The following is a 12,323-nucleotide window of genomic DNA, read 5'->3' as shown; positions in this document are numbered from 1 at the left end:
TTACTTTAATAACCTAATATTTATTCGACATTGCGCTAGCAAAATATTTTGGCTTTGACAAAGCCAGTGTATAAATTTTCTAATATTTATCTCAGTGCACACAACTGTTATAGCACACGTAGTGTCAAGTGGAACGCTGTGAAGCAATTGCGGCATTCGAAAAAACCTAATGTAGATAAGGCAGCATCCATTAGTGGCCACCTATTATCTGTTTTAAGAACATTATCTCTTACTACTTACATTTTCCGGACTCTTGTCCGTTTCTTCGTTGCTCTCAGATTCAAAATGGCGGCGAAGACACATGATGATAGCTACAGCATTCCATTAATTTCCTAGGATGTGAACACAATACAATGTAGTCCACCATCTGTGTCACCGACTGTAACGTCATCATTTCCTAAGGTCACATGACCGCCTTTTGATATGCAGGGTTCTGAGTGGTCTCATAAAAATTGGCACTACTTGACACGCAGAAGATTGTTTTAGCAAAATTATAGCCTGCGAGAGATTCGCATAGACGGTCTTTATTCCTCAAAACCGAGATGGGGTGGGACCTTCGGAGACACGTGGCGGGTGAAACCAATTGTCCTAGAGAGACGTGTGGGTTTTGATACGAAATGAATCGTTGTTTTGTGACGTACTAGTTGGTATTTTAATTGTGAATCTGCAGGATTAAGTTCTGTAAAACTCGTGTAAACGCTTAAACCGTATGACTGCAGCGGTCGAACTCTTTTTGTTTGTTTACGGGATCATGTTCTCAGGTTTGCACGGAAAATCCACAAGCTCCGCAGCTATTACGGGAAAAAATAACAGTTACTTGGTTATAAATAATGATAATATATGTAATCGTGTGATATTTCTCGGGCGACAGCCGTGTAGTAGCAGGAATGATTATCCATACTGTTGAAGAGAAATTAGGCAGCAGTTAATTTTAAAGGGAGAGGAAAATGAAGGCAAGTGAGAAATGGTGGGCAGGATTTGTGGTCCAGTTTTGTGAGGCAATATTTGTGGTCGAATTTCTTGGTGTTAGATGGGGGACAGAACTTCGCGACCTAACAAAAGTACTTTATTTAGTTACAAGTACTGCTGTCTGAGTTACGCGCGTGCATCTGCAAAAGCTTTCACCTTACCCTTCGCTCTGCTAGAGCAGACGGGAGGGTTTTTTTTTCTTCTATGAACTAATCTGTTCCTATAAAATTTCCAGTGAACTGGTCTCGACTTTTGATCAAAATCTTTTCACGTGTGCGCCTTTTTTTAGAATCATCGAGAGTGTTTGACACCATGAAGCATAATTTTTGCTTAATCAAATTGCATATTTCGGTAATTCGGGGCTCATTTTACATTTCTGAAAAGTTTCCGGTGTTAAGGGCGTTTTCACATTTACGTTGTCACTGTGTGCGGGCGTACTTCAGGGGTGAATTTCATCGCTTGCATTATTCAGTGTTTTCGTTGATGACTTCATTTGGCCATTTCAAAATGTTTGGTGTTTATTCTGCAGATAAAATTGTGTTACAGGCAAAAATACCTTTCTTACAAAACAGCCATTGAAATTTTGTAAAATTATTTTAAATTATAGTGCAGGGCTTTGGTTTAATAACAATGGACATGCCAATGCAAAAAAGCACAACTCGTCTGTTTTTGGTGTTCGCTAAAAGCTAGTGTTATTATTATCATGTCCTATACTTACATAAGCCAGACCGTGTTTCGTGTAAATGTGCACCTATCTTCATGCTTGGACTGAGGTAAATATCTGGAATCTTGGAGTATTTTTGTTCGTAACCTTGCCTGTCATCATCAATAACCATATATTTGTTCAAAAGTGAGGTCAGTGGCCGGGTTGTTGTTTACCATCAAACGTTTTACGCCCCTGTCGGTAAAGAAAATGAGTGCTTGCATTGGGTTATAGTGCAATCACAATACGGCATTACACTATTCAGCGCAATCTCAGATCGTTGAAGAGGCATGCCGGCATATCATCACCACCACCAGCATCATCGTCGTCATCATCATCATCAGCCGGACTATGCAAACTCCACCTAGACAAATTATGGCCCTCTTCATATCCTCTTCCTCGCGCCTATGTCATCACACTACGACGCATTTACAACACGTGGTTGCCTAGCGTAACGCTGTAGTTACGTCTGCCAAGAATGCCTTTTTGGGATTTTTTCGTTGGTCAGAACTGCTTGCCTCAAGAGGTGGCGCAGTGAGTCAGTCGACGCACGTTTCTGTGATGATAGCAAAACTATGTGGGGCTCTGCCGCCAATTCAAGTGTTTTAAACCGTGCTCGGTTTTTTTTTTTGCGAAGTTTATTGCCTCAGGGCATAAAAGGAATGTTATGATGGATGAAGGGTGTGGTCAAATAAATGAAAAAAGGTTGGCTGATGCAATGAAATCGAGGAGTGAACGATGATGCGGTCCCAGTGTCCAAACAGCATATGACTGCGGATTATGGGGGGAGAGGCCAGCTGCCACCAGGTGCCGGATCCGCGTTGGCTTCAACGCTGGACAATCCCACAGTAGGTGATGGATGTCAGCTTCTATATTTCTTGACTTGCAGATGGGGCACCCAGGGTGTGGATATAAATACCGAAATTGTGGCCACTTTCGGATCACTGCTGGTGTTAGGGCCACCCCAACTCGAATCCTCCGAAGCGCCACCTCCTCTGCACGGGTTAGACCGCGGGGGAGGCTTACCGTACACGGAGGTATAAGAGCACGTGTACGGCGCCGGAGGTGCTCCTTTCTTGTTAAAAGCAGGGTGGCATTGTCCAATTTTATGAGGTTTGGCGATGTCGATGTTGAGTTTGAAAGGCGGGTAGCAGAATCTACTTGGCTTTGAGCACTTAAAAGGTCACGCGGGGTCCATTCAATACGAATTGGATTTGGTATGCGAGCCGCTAGACTGTGTATGTTCTGGCAGATTTCCGGGCTACTACTAACTCGTCTAAGTAGCTTTGTCACCTGGAGAGCATCTGTACGTATGATAATATGGGCCTTGGGAAGCATGGGAATGGCGGTCACAGAGCGAAGCGCCTCTTGCACTGCGAGCAGTTCCGCACAAAAAGAAGATGGAGGTTCCGGTAATTGAAATGTTGACGTCTTGTTCAATGAAGATTTGCTAGGACAGTAAACTGCTGTTATCACTTCACAGGCTTTGATGCTTGCGTCGACGTAAATTATAATGGAACCATGTGGCAAGCGGGCGTCTTGTTCCATAATTCGGTCGCGAAGTGACGACGCCATTTCCTGTGTTCTTGGTCGGCGTAAATCAGTTGGCTTGTTATCGCTCTGCTGTACAAAACGCCAAGGAGGAGGAACTGGCAGTGGCGGTGGTAGTATTGAATGTTTCGAAGCATAAGCCTTCAGAGCGCACGTTGCGTGAGAGAGTGTGGCCTTAAGCTTGCGTGCATCACGTCGTTGCTGCACCAGTTCATCTATTGTGTTTAGTTCTGCGTTTTCTTGGAGCGCCACGACTGGTGTAATGCGAGGGAGGCAGGTGATGACCCTCATTGCCTCTCGATTTATAGCCTCAAGTCGATCCCATTGTGCCCTTGTCAAATGCTGAAATTGGGCTTGATAAACAAGGCGCGGTTGCACAACTGCCCTCACCAACTGTCTCGCAACATCTGAGCGAGCGCCGCCCATTTTTGGAGCAATGCGTCTAATTAAACCCAGTGTCTGTAACGCCTGTTTTTTAGCGCCAGACAGCCATGTAGTTTCAGTTCCTGACTCATGAATTGTTAAGCCCAATATTTTTACTGTTGGACTTTCCTGATGTGGGGTTCCGGATAGATGTAGACGAATAGGAGTTGCCGATAGTTTACGGCGGCCCCAGCGGTTGGCGACTGATATGAACGTAGTTTTACTGGCGGAAAGTTCAAGGCCAATGGAAGATGCATATGTGCACGTAATATCTAAAGCTGATTGCAGGGCCGATGATTGAGTCAGTAGGTCGTTGTGTGTGCTCCACACCGTGATGTCATCAGCGTATATTAAGAATTTAACATCAGAAATTTCATGTAACCGCCATGCGAGTGAGATAAACGCAATATTAAATAATGTTGGTGACAACACCGATCCCTGGGGCACGCCGCGAAGAGGGACAAATGATCCTATGGCCTCGTTATTGAATCGTATTGCAAATTGTCTACTTTCAAGGAAAGATTTTACAAAATTGCGTACTCTAAGTGGTAAATGAAGCATGTCAATTGAATCCAAAATGGCAGCATGACTGATATTATCGTAAGCCTTTTCTACATCCATGGCGAGGACGGTGCGTACATTGTGGCTGCGTGTTGATGATAATACGGAGGACGCCAAGACAGCCAATCCGTCTTCTGTGCCTATAGATGGTCGAAAGCCAATCTGGGCCGGGTGGTAGAAACCGTGATGTTCAAGCCACCACGAGATTCGTGTGGCGAGCATTTTCTCAGCAATCTTGCAAATTGTTACCGTTAAGGAAATAGGTCGAAAGTTGCTTAGGTCTGTTGGGGCTTTCCCCGGCTTTGGAATAGGGATCACAATAGCCGATTTCCAGCTGTCTGGTACATCGCCGTCTAGCCATACCTTGTTAATGGTGTCAAGGAGTTGAGGAAGTGCATCACCACTGAGGTTCTTGTAAACCTCGTACGTAATGGAGTCCGGACCGGGCGCTGTCTTTCGGTTGGCTTCATCTATAGCTGCAAGCAATTCGGGCATGGAGAATGGGCTCGCGATTCCCTCGGTGTCGGCAGCAGATGGCAGCTTATCGACATGGGCTGGCATGCCCCACAAGTAAGGTCTTGTAACTGGTGCAGGCAACACGTCGTACTTGGGGAAAAACTTGCGTGCTGCTTGTCTTGCGAAATCATTCGAGGCAAGTTTGCTGCAAAGCATGCTGTGGCCGCTGCATCAGGACGACGACAACCGTGCTCCATGGCATGGAAATTTCGCCAAAGATGGGCATTCGATGACTGTGTGGAGAACTGCTCGCACCACAGGTACCATTGTCGTCGTGAGAGATCGCGCTCATACCTTCGAACCTTAGCAGTAATGTAATTTAGTCTTGTACGTGCATGCGCAGAAGTTGGGTCTCTGGTTGCAGTCAATTCCGCTTGTCGACGAGCAGCCCACAAGTTGAGCAGAGGCACATCCGGTGTTGGTCGACCAACCTCCACCCAGGTAATGGTTGTAGCCTCATTTAGTGCTCTTTTTATGCGGTCTAGAAGCGATGGTGCCGACTCCACAGAGTGGTTTTGAAGAATGGCGCGGAAATTGTCCCAATGGACAACTGTACACTTGCGGCGTAATCGTCGGGCCTGTGATGGATAGAGACCGATGACAATAGGATGATGGTCACTGCCCCAGCAGTCCGGCTCTAAGTGCCACGAGGGGGTGCCGGTTCCTAACCACCATGTAAGATCTGGAGCGTATGTTCCACTCCTAGTATGAAGCACAGTCCTTGTTGGTGTATCTGGATGGTTCAGGAGAATAAACAGCGCATCCGTAAAGGCGTCTCGCACTCACCTGCCGCGAGGACTTAAGGTGGGGTATCCCCAGTCCGGGTGAGGCGCATTGAAGTCACCCCCAACTAAAACTGGACATCCCGGGTATTGTTGCCTAACATTCAGTAACCATCCCAGGTTTATGCGGGAGGGAGAGCCACCACCAGGTCTTACATAGACTGACACAACTACAACAGTTGCCTTACCAAATTTGACTGCCACTGCAACAACCTCCTGATATGAAGTACACCAATTTTCCAGAGCAAGGCGTACCTGAAAAAACCGTGTGTCAACATACACAGCCACCTTTCCCGGAGGAGTATCCGTGTGCACACGTCGGTCGTCCATGGAAGGAGACACGTATCCACTGAAACCAGGAATGAGTGGCAACGCGTTCGTCTCCTGCAGTAGCATGGCCCATACAGGAAGTTTGTTCATGCGAAGACGGGATTTGAGCTCTCCAACCTTTGTGGAGAGCCCTCTACAGTTCCACTGAAGCACACCGCGATATCTTGTAGTCGCCATCTTGATTATGAGTCCAGATGTCGCAAAATCACAGATGTCAGGTTAGATAATTGAGTGACCATAAACCTCAGTAACGATTTCGAAGAGTTATCAGGCAGGGCAGCAGAAGACTTTTGGGAATCAGTGAACGGCATGGGAGTGTGGGATATAATCGTTGGCGAGGCAGCCTTGATATTCGCGGTCTGAGATTCCGTTGCTCGCCTACGACGAGCAAGCAGTTCACGATGTTTGCGGAGCTTATAGACCTCCGCTAAAAGCCTTTCAATTTGGTCGTCAACTGCTGTCACATCGTCCTGCGGAGGTTCTGGCATGTCCTTCCCGTTTGTACTCTGTTTGTGACGACCTTGTGCACTCACATTAGCGCTGTAAGCATGTGGTGTACAGATTGCCGGTGGCTCTGTCTCCGATAGCTGTGGCCATTCATCGTCATCCAATTGGAGAGCCTCGAATCTGTTGTATGTCTGAATCGGTGGTGAAGTACCCTGTTGAGACCATTGCCTTTGTATTCCACGACGGACCTTTTGAGTTGCTTTCTGCTTTGTTGGGCAAGTTGGAGAGGAGATGTCATGGTCATTAGCTTTGCAAAGTCCGCATCGGTAAGATACTGTTTCTTCTGGCATAGCGTCATCTGGTGTTGTAAAAGGACAGGACCTATGCATATGTCCAGATCGGAAACAGGTATAACAGTAGACGACACTTGGTTTATAAGGTCGAGGGCGTACAATGCAGCCATAATAGTATAGGCGAGTTGGGGGAGTCACGGGGCCTTGCAAGGTGACGATGCAAGAGCGCCCCTTTCCCATGAGACGAGCTTGAATCACACGATGAGTAGGGCAGTAGAGCTCACGCTGAAGTGTAGCCTGGTCCTCGTCAACGTCTACGTTGTAGACAATGCAGCGTTGTAGATCGGAACCATCAACAAGGTAAACCTGGACTGGAACCGAGACTTCGCTTGTTACTGAAATACACTTAAGTGTTTGAAGACACTCAACAGCAGCCAAACTCGGGAGCCACACAGCAATTGTATTCGACTTCTTCCTGGCCGTGAAACCATGGAAACCCTTGGTTCCAAGACATGCGTCCAGATTCGCCTGAATAACTCTGTTCGGTATCTCAGTAAGGCACTTGGTTGTCAGAGCCTTAATGGTCACTTTATAGCATGGTGATCCGGGTGTTGAAAATACCGGGTGATCAGTTGTTGTACAGGAACGCTTGCCTTGTGAACTGTTGTTTGCGGTAGATGATCCCGGTGCAATGTCTTCTGAAGGACGCTTCTGAGCACCGCGCTGTGCCGCCCGTCCAGAGGGTAGCGCTGAAGACACGTCCATTGGCGTGCTCGGCTGCTCACTCACATTGGTGGAAACTCCGTCACCAAGTGGAAGCTGGTTAGCCATTCCCGACCTCCGCCCTCGGGACAGATCACTCACGGGCTGATGTGCATTTTGAGACGGCAGGATATGTGCTGCAGCCGATGGACCAGGAGCAGGAACCAGGAGTTGGGACCCAGGCTCGGATGTCAATTGTGCGGTCGGTAATGCCGTCGAGACAGGCGGCGCCGACGAAGGTACCTCCGCCAGCGTGCCACGGACGGCACTAGGCCTAGTCCCAGAGCGCAGTTCAGCTGCAGGAATTACGTGATGAATGCCACTCTACCAGATGATACATGAGCGGTCGGAACCTCCTCGGACTCTGAGAAGTCAATTCTCTTGATGTAAGGATCGTATTTACGCGAAATGTAAGGTTTTCACTCAAGCGATGAGCAGCCACCTCAGCAGAGACACTTCGTCGTCTTCCTCGTTTTTTCCTATTTGTATTGGTGTTTGCGCGGGCAGCGCGAGTGCGCATGAGGCCAATTTTGGGGGCGGCATGTTAGCGGCGAAAAGACGAGGGTAGATTAGCGCGTCGGTAACAAGGCTCGAGGCCTTTTGCCCAGCGGGAGGCAAACGCTGCGTGGCCAGCGAGTATCACGGGCCCGCAGGACGCGCACGGAGGGCGGAACGAAAAGACGAAGACGGAAACAGTGCCTGCAGAAATGGCCTAGGCGTATTTGCTTGAGTTGATGCCACGCGAGGAGCAATGTTACTTGTGCCGCCGCTAGTGCTTTGGCCCTATCGCTCGCTCTATTCGCGCCGAAGTGTGCTTTGTATTGCCGCGGTAAATCCCTGACCCTCGGTCTGTTTTATCCTTGGTAGTCTGTTGTCGTACGCGTCGACATGATGTTTACAGCTCAGTGGCATTTCTTTCTTCGTTGTTTCTTGTGATTGAATGCTTTTCTGTTTGTCCGGAAATAAGCCGGTGTTATTAAAAGAGACCGGATTAGTCACTCGTCGGGCGAGACCATGACCCGCGGACCCAATTTCTGCCTTTATTTGTGGTGCTGCCATGAGGTCTGGTTTTGTTTGGAGCGAAGAGCATTCCTTGAGCGCTCTACAAAAGAGTGACGTCTACATTACACTTTCTACTACTTCCCACAGCTGTGTCTGCCACGGCGCAAGGCAATCGTGTACATGCATCAGAGAGGCAATTCTTATATAATTTTGGGCAAGTGGTGACGAGTGGCATTGTGCATTATCAAGTATGGCAAAATGAGGCTGTCGGCGGAAGGAGCAGAGAGATCGACCACAATCATAAGAAAGCCTCTTCTAAAACAATCACTCGGCTTGCGCGGGGACCACAATGCGTGCGACACTCACGCGAGGGCCATTACAATAAAATGCACAGACGTGCACCATCACCTTTAGAAGTGTGTCTGCTGGCCCAGACAGCCCGGGTGACGCTGCGCGGCCGCTGCTGCAGCCGCGGTCTGATGCTGCTGTGCCTCGAAGGACGACGGCTTGGGCTGCGCGCTCGCCAGCCCGAGCGTGCCCGTCGAATGGGACGGCGAAGCCAGAGTGCGCATCGGAAACATCCAAGACTCCGACACATTGAACTTCTTTTCATGGCAAAAACGCGGCTTTTGCAGTCCGTGCTCCAGTGACTGTGGCACCACGGTTCCACCGGGGCAGCCGGCGGCAGCTGCTGCAGCCGCGACCTTGTGCTGTTGTGTTGTTGCTGAGATGAAGCGACTGCTGCGGCGGCGGCCTGTTGCTGCTGTGCTTGCGTGGCGGTGGCTCCCTGCTGCTGTTGGTGTGCCAGATGAAAGTTGTGAGTGGCAACGATCTGCTGTTGCTTGGCAACCTCAGCCGCCGCAGCGGCTGCTGCTGTGGCCTCGGAATCGTGGTGGTGCGGGAACTGCGGCATCGGATAGGCCGGATACGGAACGGGTGCGGCGGGTGCCATCGCGGACAAAGAGCCATGTCCCGGTACATGGGCGTTGTACATGGGTACATGGCCCGGGGTGTACGCCGGGATCAGCTTTTTGGCTCCATACGCCTTGTCAGGGATTTGCGCCTTGTCTGCGTATGGCTGCTGAGCGAGAAGACCGACATCGATGGCGTCGGCTGCTGAGAGGATGAGGACGCGACTTGCGAAGAAGGCAGCGGCAGAGACAGAGTCAGCGTCCTCTTCAGTGGCGCTTAGTGCAGGACGCTCGGTTTCTGAGGGATCGGCTGCATCATCATGTACATTGACAGCACCCGGTTCATCTCCTGGATGTAGAGGTGCTGAGCCACTGCCGCGGCGGGGCAGCAGCCGCCACAGTGTCATGTTGTGCATCGCATTGTGGTGCTGCTGCCGGTACAAATAGTTGAGCGCTGCCGTCTCGCTGGCCTCCTTGACGAGCGCTCGCTTCCGTAGGTCGACCTCGTGAAGCACCCTCCTGAGATGCATCAAGAGCTCGTGCGTCTCCTCCTTGAGCGTGACCAGCTTCTTCTCAGACTGCTGCACCTTGTCGTAGATCTGTTCAAGCGTCATCATTTCCTGGCGACGCTTAAGCTCTTGCTTTCGTCGCTCACACCCCGTAGCAGCATCGGCCTACCTCCTGCTCTTGCTTTGTCTAGCGCTGGCGCTTTATGTGGCTGTTGAGCACCGCCCACATGGCCATGCTCATCTTGGACCGCTCGAGAATCGGCGTCATCGTCGCACTGTCGCGTGGCGGCGGGGTTCGCGATTGGAACAGGGACCCGCACTTGCGACGCAGCGGTTCCTCGTGGTTTTCTTGGGCTTGCTCCCCGTACGGTGGACAATGACTGCCAGAAAAAAGTAGTGTAACAAGACGGACCTCGGGACAACAGCAAGCGCCCGCAGAGAAGGAGGTCTCTAAATTAAAGCACGACAAACTCTTGAAGCCAATGCAGACAACACGGCACCAATCAATAACTCCCACAAGACAGGCAACGCCATACTGAATCTACAAACACAGGCACACACAGTCATCACAGAGAAACTGAAAGAAACAATTTTGTGCCCGATTTGCATAGTTAATCAAATGCAAAGTAGGTGCGTAGAACTGCTTAACCGCTGTACTTCAGCACGTCAAGCACGGCGAGCATGGGCCTCAGTGCCTGACGGCCCTGCTTCATTCACTGCGGCGCGAAGCAAACGCTCGGCACAGCCGCGTCCTCCGCTTTACAAACAGCATCTTCAGAAATGAACGAAAACCGACACAAGGTACCTCTTTCAAATTATCTGCTCTGCGTTCGAATGTTCTGGGGCGGGATCATAGGGGGAGAGAAGGAAAGAGGGAATCGGGCATGACGGCGAGTGCTAGGTAAAGCTCGGAGGTAAGCACAAGCTGTTTCCCGACGCGGCAAGCATCTCCGAGCCGAGCTCCAGGGAGCACCGCGCGTGCACGTCTGCTGTGCGTGAAGGCTGAGGAGTGACTGATGCGAGGAGAAAAATGCCGAAGTTGAGGAAGCGCGAGCGACACACTAATGCACACACAGGTGTAAAACACGTTTGTGAAACGCTGCCCAGTGTCAGCCGCCACATCTGCAACTGACACGCCTCTCTCACAGGGAGCGTCTATGTCGCCACTCCGCCCCCTCAGTGTTAAGTCCCGTGATGCGGGCGTCGCTACTTTCTCTTCTTCCTCTTCAAGTTCATGAAGAGATGGTAGGACAGAGAAAGAGGTAGCGGCTTCTGCTGCAGGTATGCGGCCGCTCCGCCTCCTCAGTATTGAGCTGAGCGATGCGCGCGCCGCCACCCTCTCTTTCTCGTGCATTAAGTAAACGAAGAGAGAGAGAGAGAGTCTGAGTGGCTTCGGACAGACTTCGACGAAATCCGTGATTGTGGGTATTAGTACTACGCTCTAAAACACTATCGTCTGGCCGAAACTAAGAAGCAAGCAAGCTAAACAACAATAAGCAGACACTTCTCGTGCACAGCAACAATACTAACACACACAATTTCATAGATCGGCTTTTGTACGGCCTGACAAGCTTGCAGTTGAATCCCGGCATTGATCATGTGCTTGAAAATAGGCGAACACTGCACAAACGAAAATTGCTTTCATAAGTTACACTTGACTGACTGCAAACAGTTCGCTGCATATTCCACAAAATTTTGTCTCATGACCCTACATCTTGTATGTAGGAGCTGTTACATATAGTTGGCAAGCTCAGTACTGATTCAGGAACGCTTATATCATATCTTAATGTCGCTCATATACTGTAAAAATTTGCAGTTTGCCTGTGAAATTCAGCAATTTGCCCATAAGCAACAAAAAAGAAGACAAAGTGCAATATTCGGCAAGAAAAACTGTCACCCCTTAACTAAAACAAGTGGAAAAAATTGCATTCTTAAGAGCCAACAAGGATAACCTCACAATCCTCTGTTGCTTCCAAAAGGTGGAGTTCAAAGTTTCCATGCTACATATTCTCTGGATATTATAGTTTTTAACGCTACAGTGTTAGAGGCGGCGGCAAACGTTAGCCGCCTTCAATTCACCTATTGGTTTTGTACTTCTTTTGTTGTTTGATATCCCTGGATGTGTCCCGTGTTGAGAGGGGAGGGGTGTGGGGCTCCGTAGCCCCTCTTATTGTTTAAAATCGCACGTTGACGTTAGCGCGGGCAGCGCGAGTGTGCATGAGTGAGCTGCCAATCTGCCAATGCGAGCGGCCAGCGAGCGTCACGGTCCAGCGGGATGTGCACGGATGACTAAAGGAAAACGTGTGAGAGGAAGACGGAAGCAGTGCCTGCAGACATGGCGTAGGCGTATTTGCATGAGTTGCTGCCAAGCGAGAAGCAATGTTTCTTGTACCGCCGCTAGTGCTTTGGCCTTACCGCTCGCTCTATTCGCGCCGAAGTATGCTTTGTATTGCTGCGGTAAATCCCTTACCCTCGGTCAGCCTTTTGGCGTACGCGTCGACAGCATGTTTCCAGCGCAGGGGCGTTTCTTTTGTTTGTTATTTCTTGTCATTGAATGCTTTTCC

General features: G+C 49.6%; 1 pseudogene; it reads right to left on the bottom strand.

Annotated features, from left to right (window-relative positions):
- Positions 1-8,749: 8,749 nt before the first annotated feature.
- Positions 8,750-10,027, bottom strand: LOC146172298 (uncharacterized; annotated as a pseudogene).
- Positions 10,028-12,323: the final 2,296 nt, after the last annotated feature.

Source organism: Amblyomma maculatum, unplaced genomic scaffold (genome assembly GCF_055883805.1).
Source record: "Amblyomma maculatum isolate TAMU_Amacu unplaced genomic scaffold, ASM5588380v1 scaffold_13, whole genome shotgun sequence".
NCBI classification, from domain to species: Eukaryota; Metazoa; Arthropoda; class Arachnida; order Ixodida; family Ixodidae; genus Amblyomma; species Amblyomma maculatum.
The sequence above is the reverse complement of the archived record's forward strand: the minus strand, read 5'-3'. Positions and strand labels throughout refer to the sequence as shown.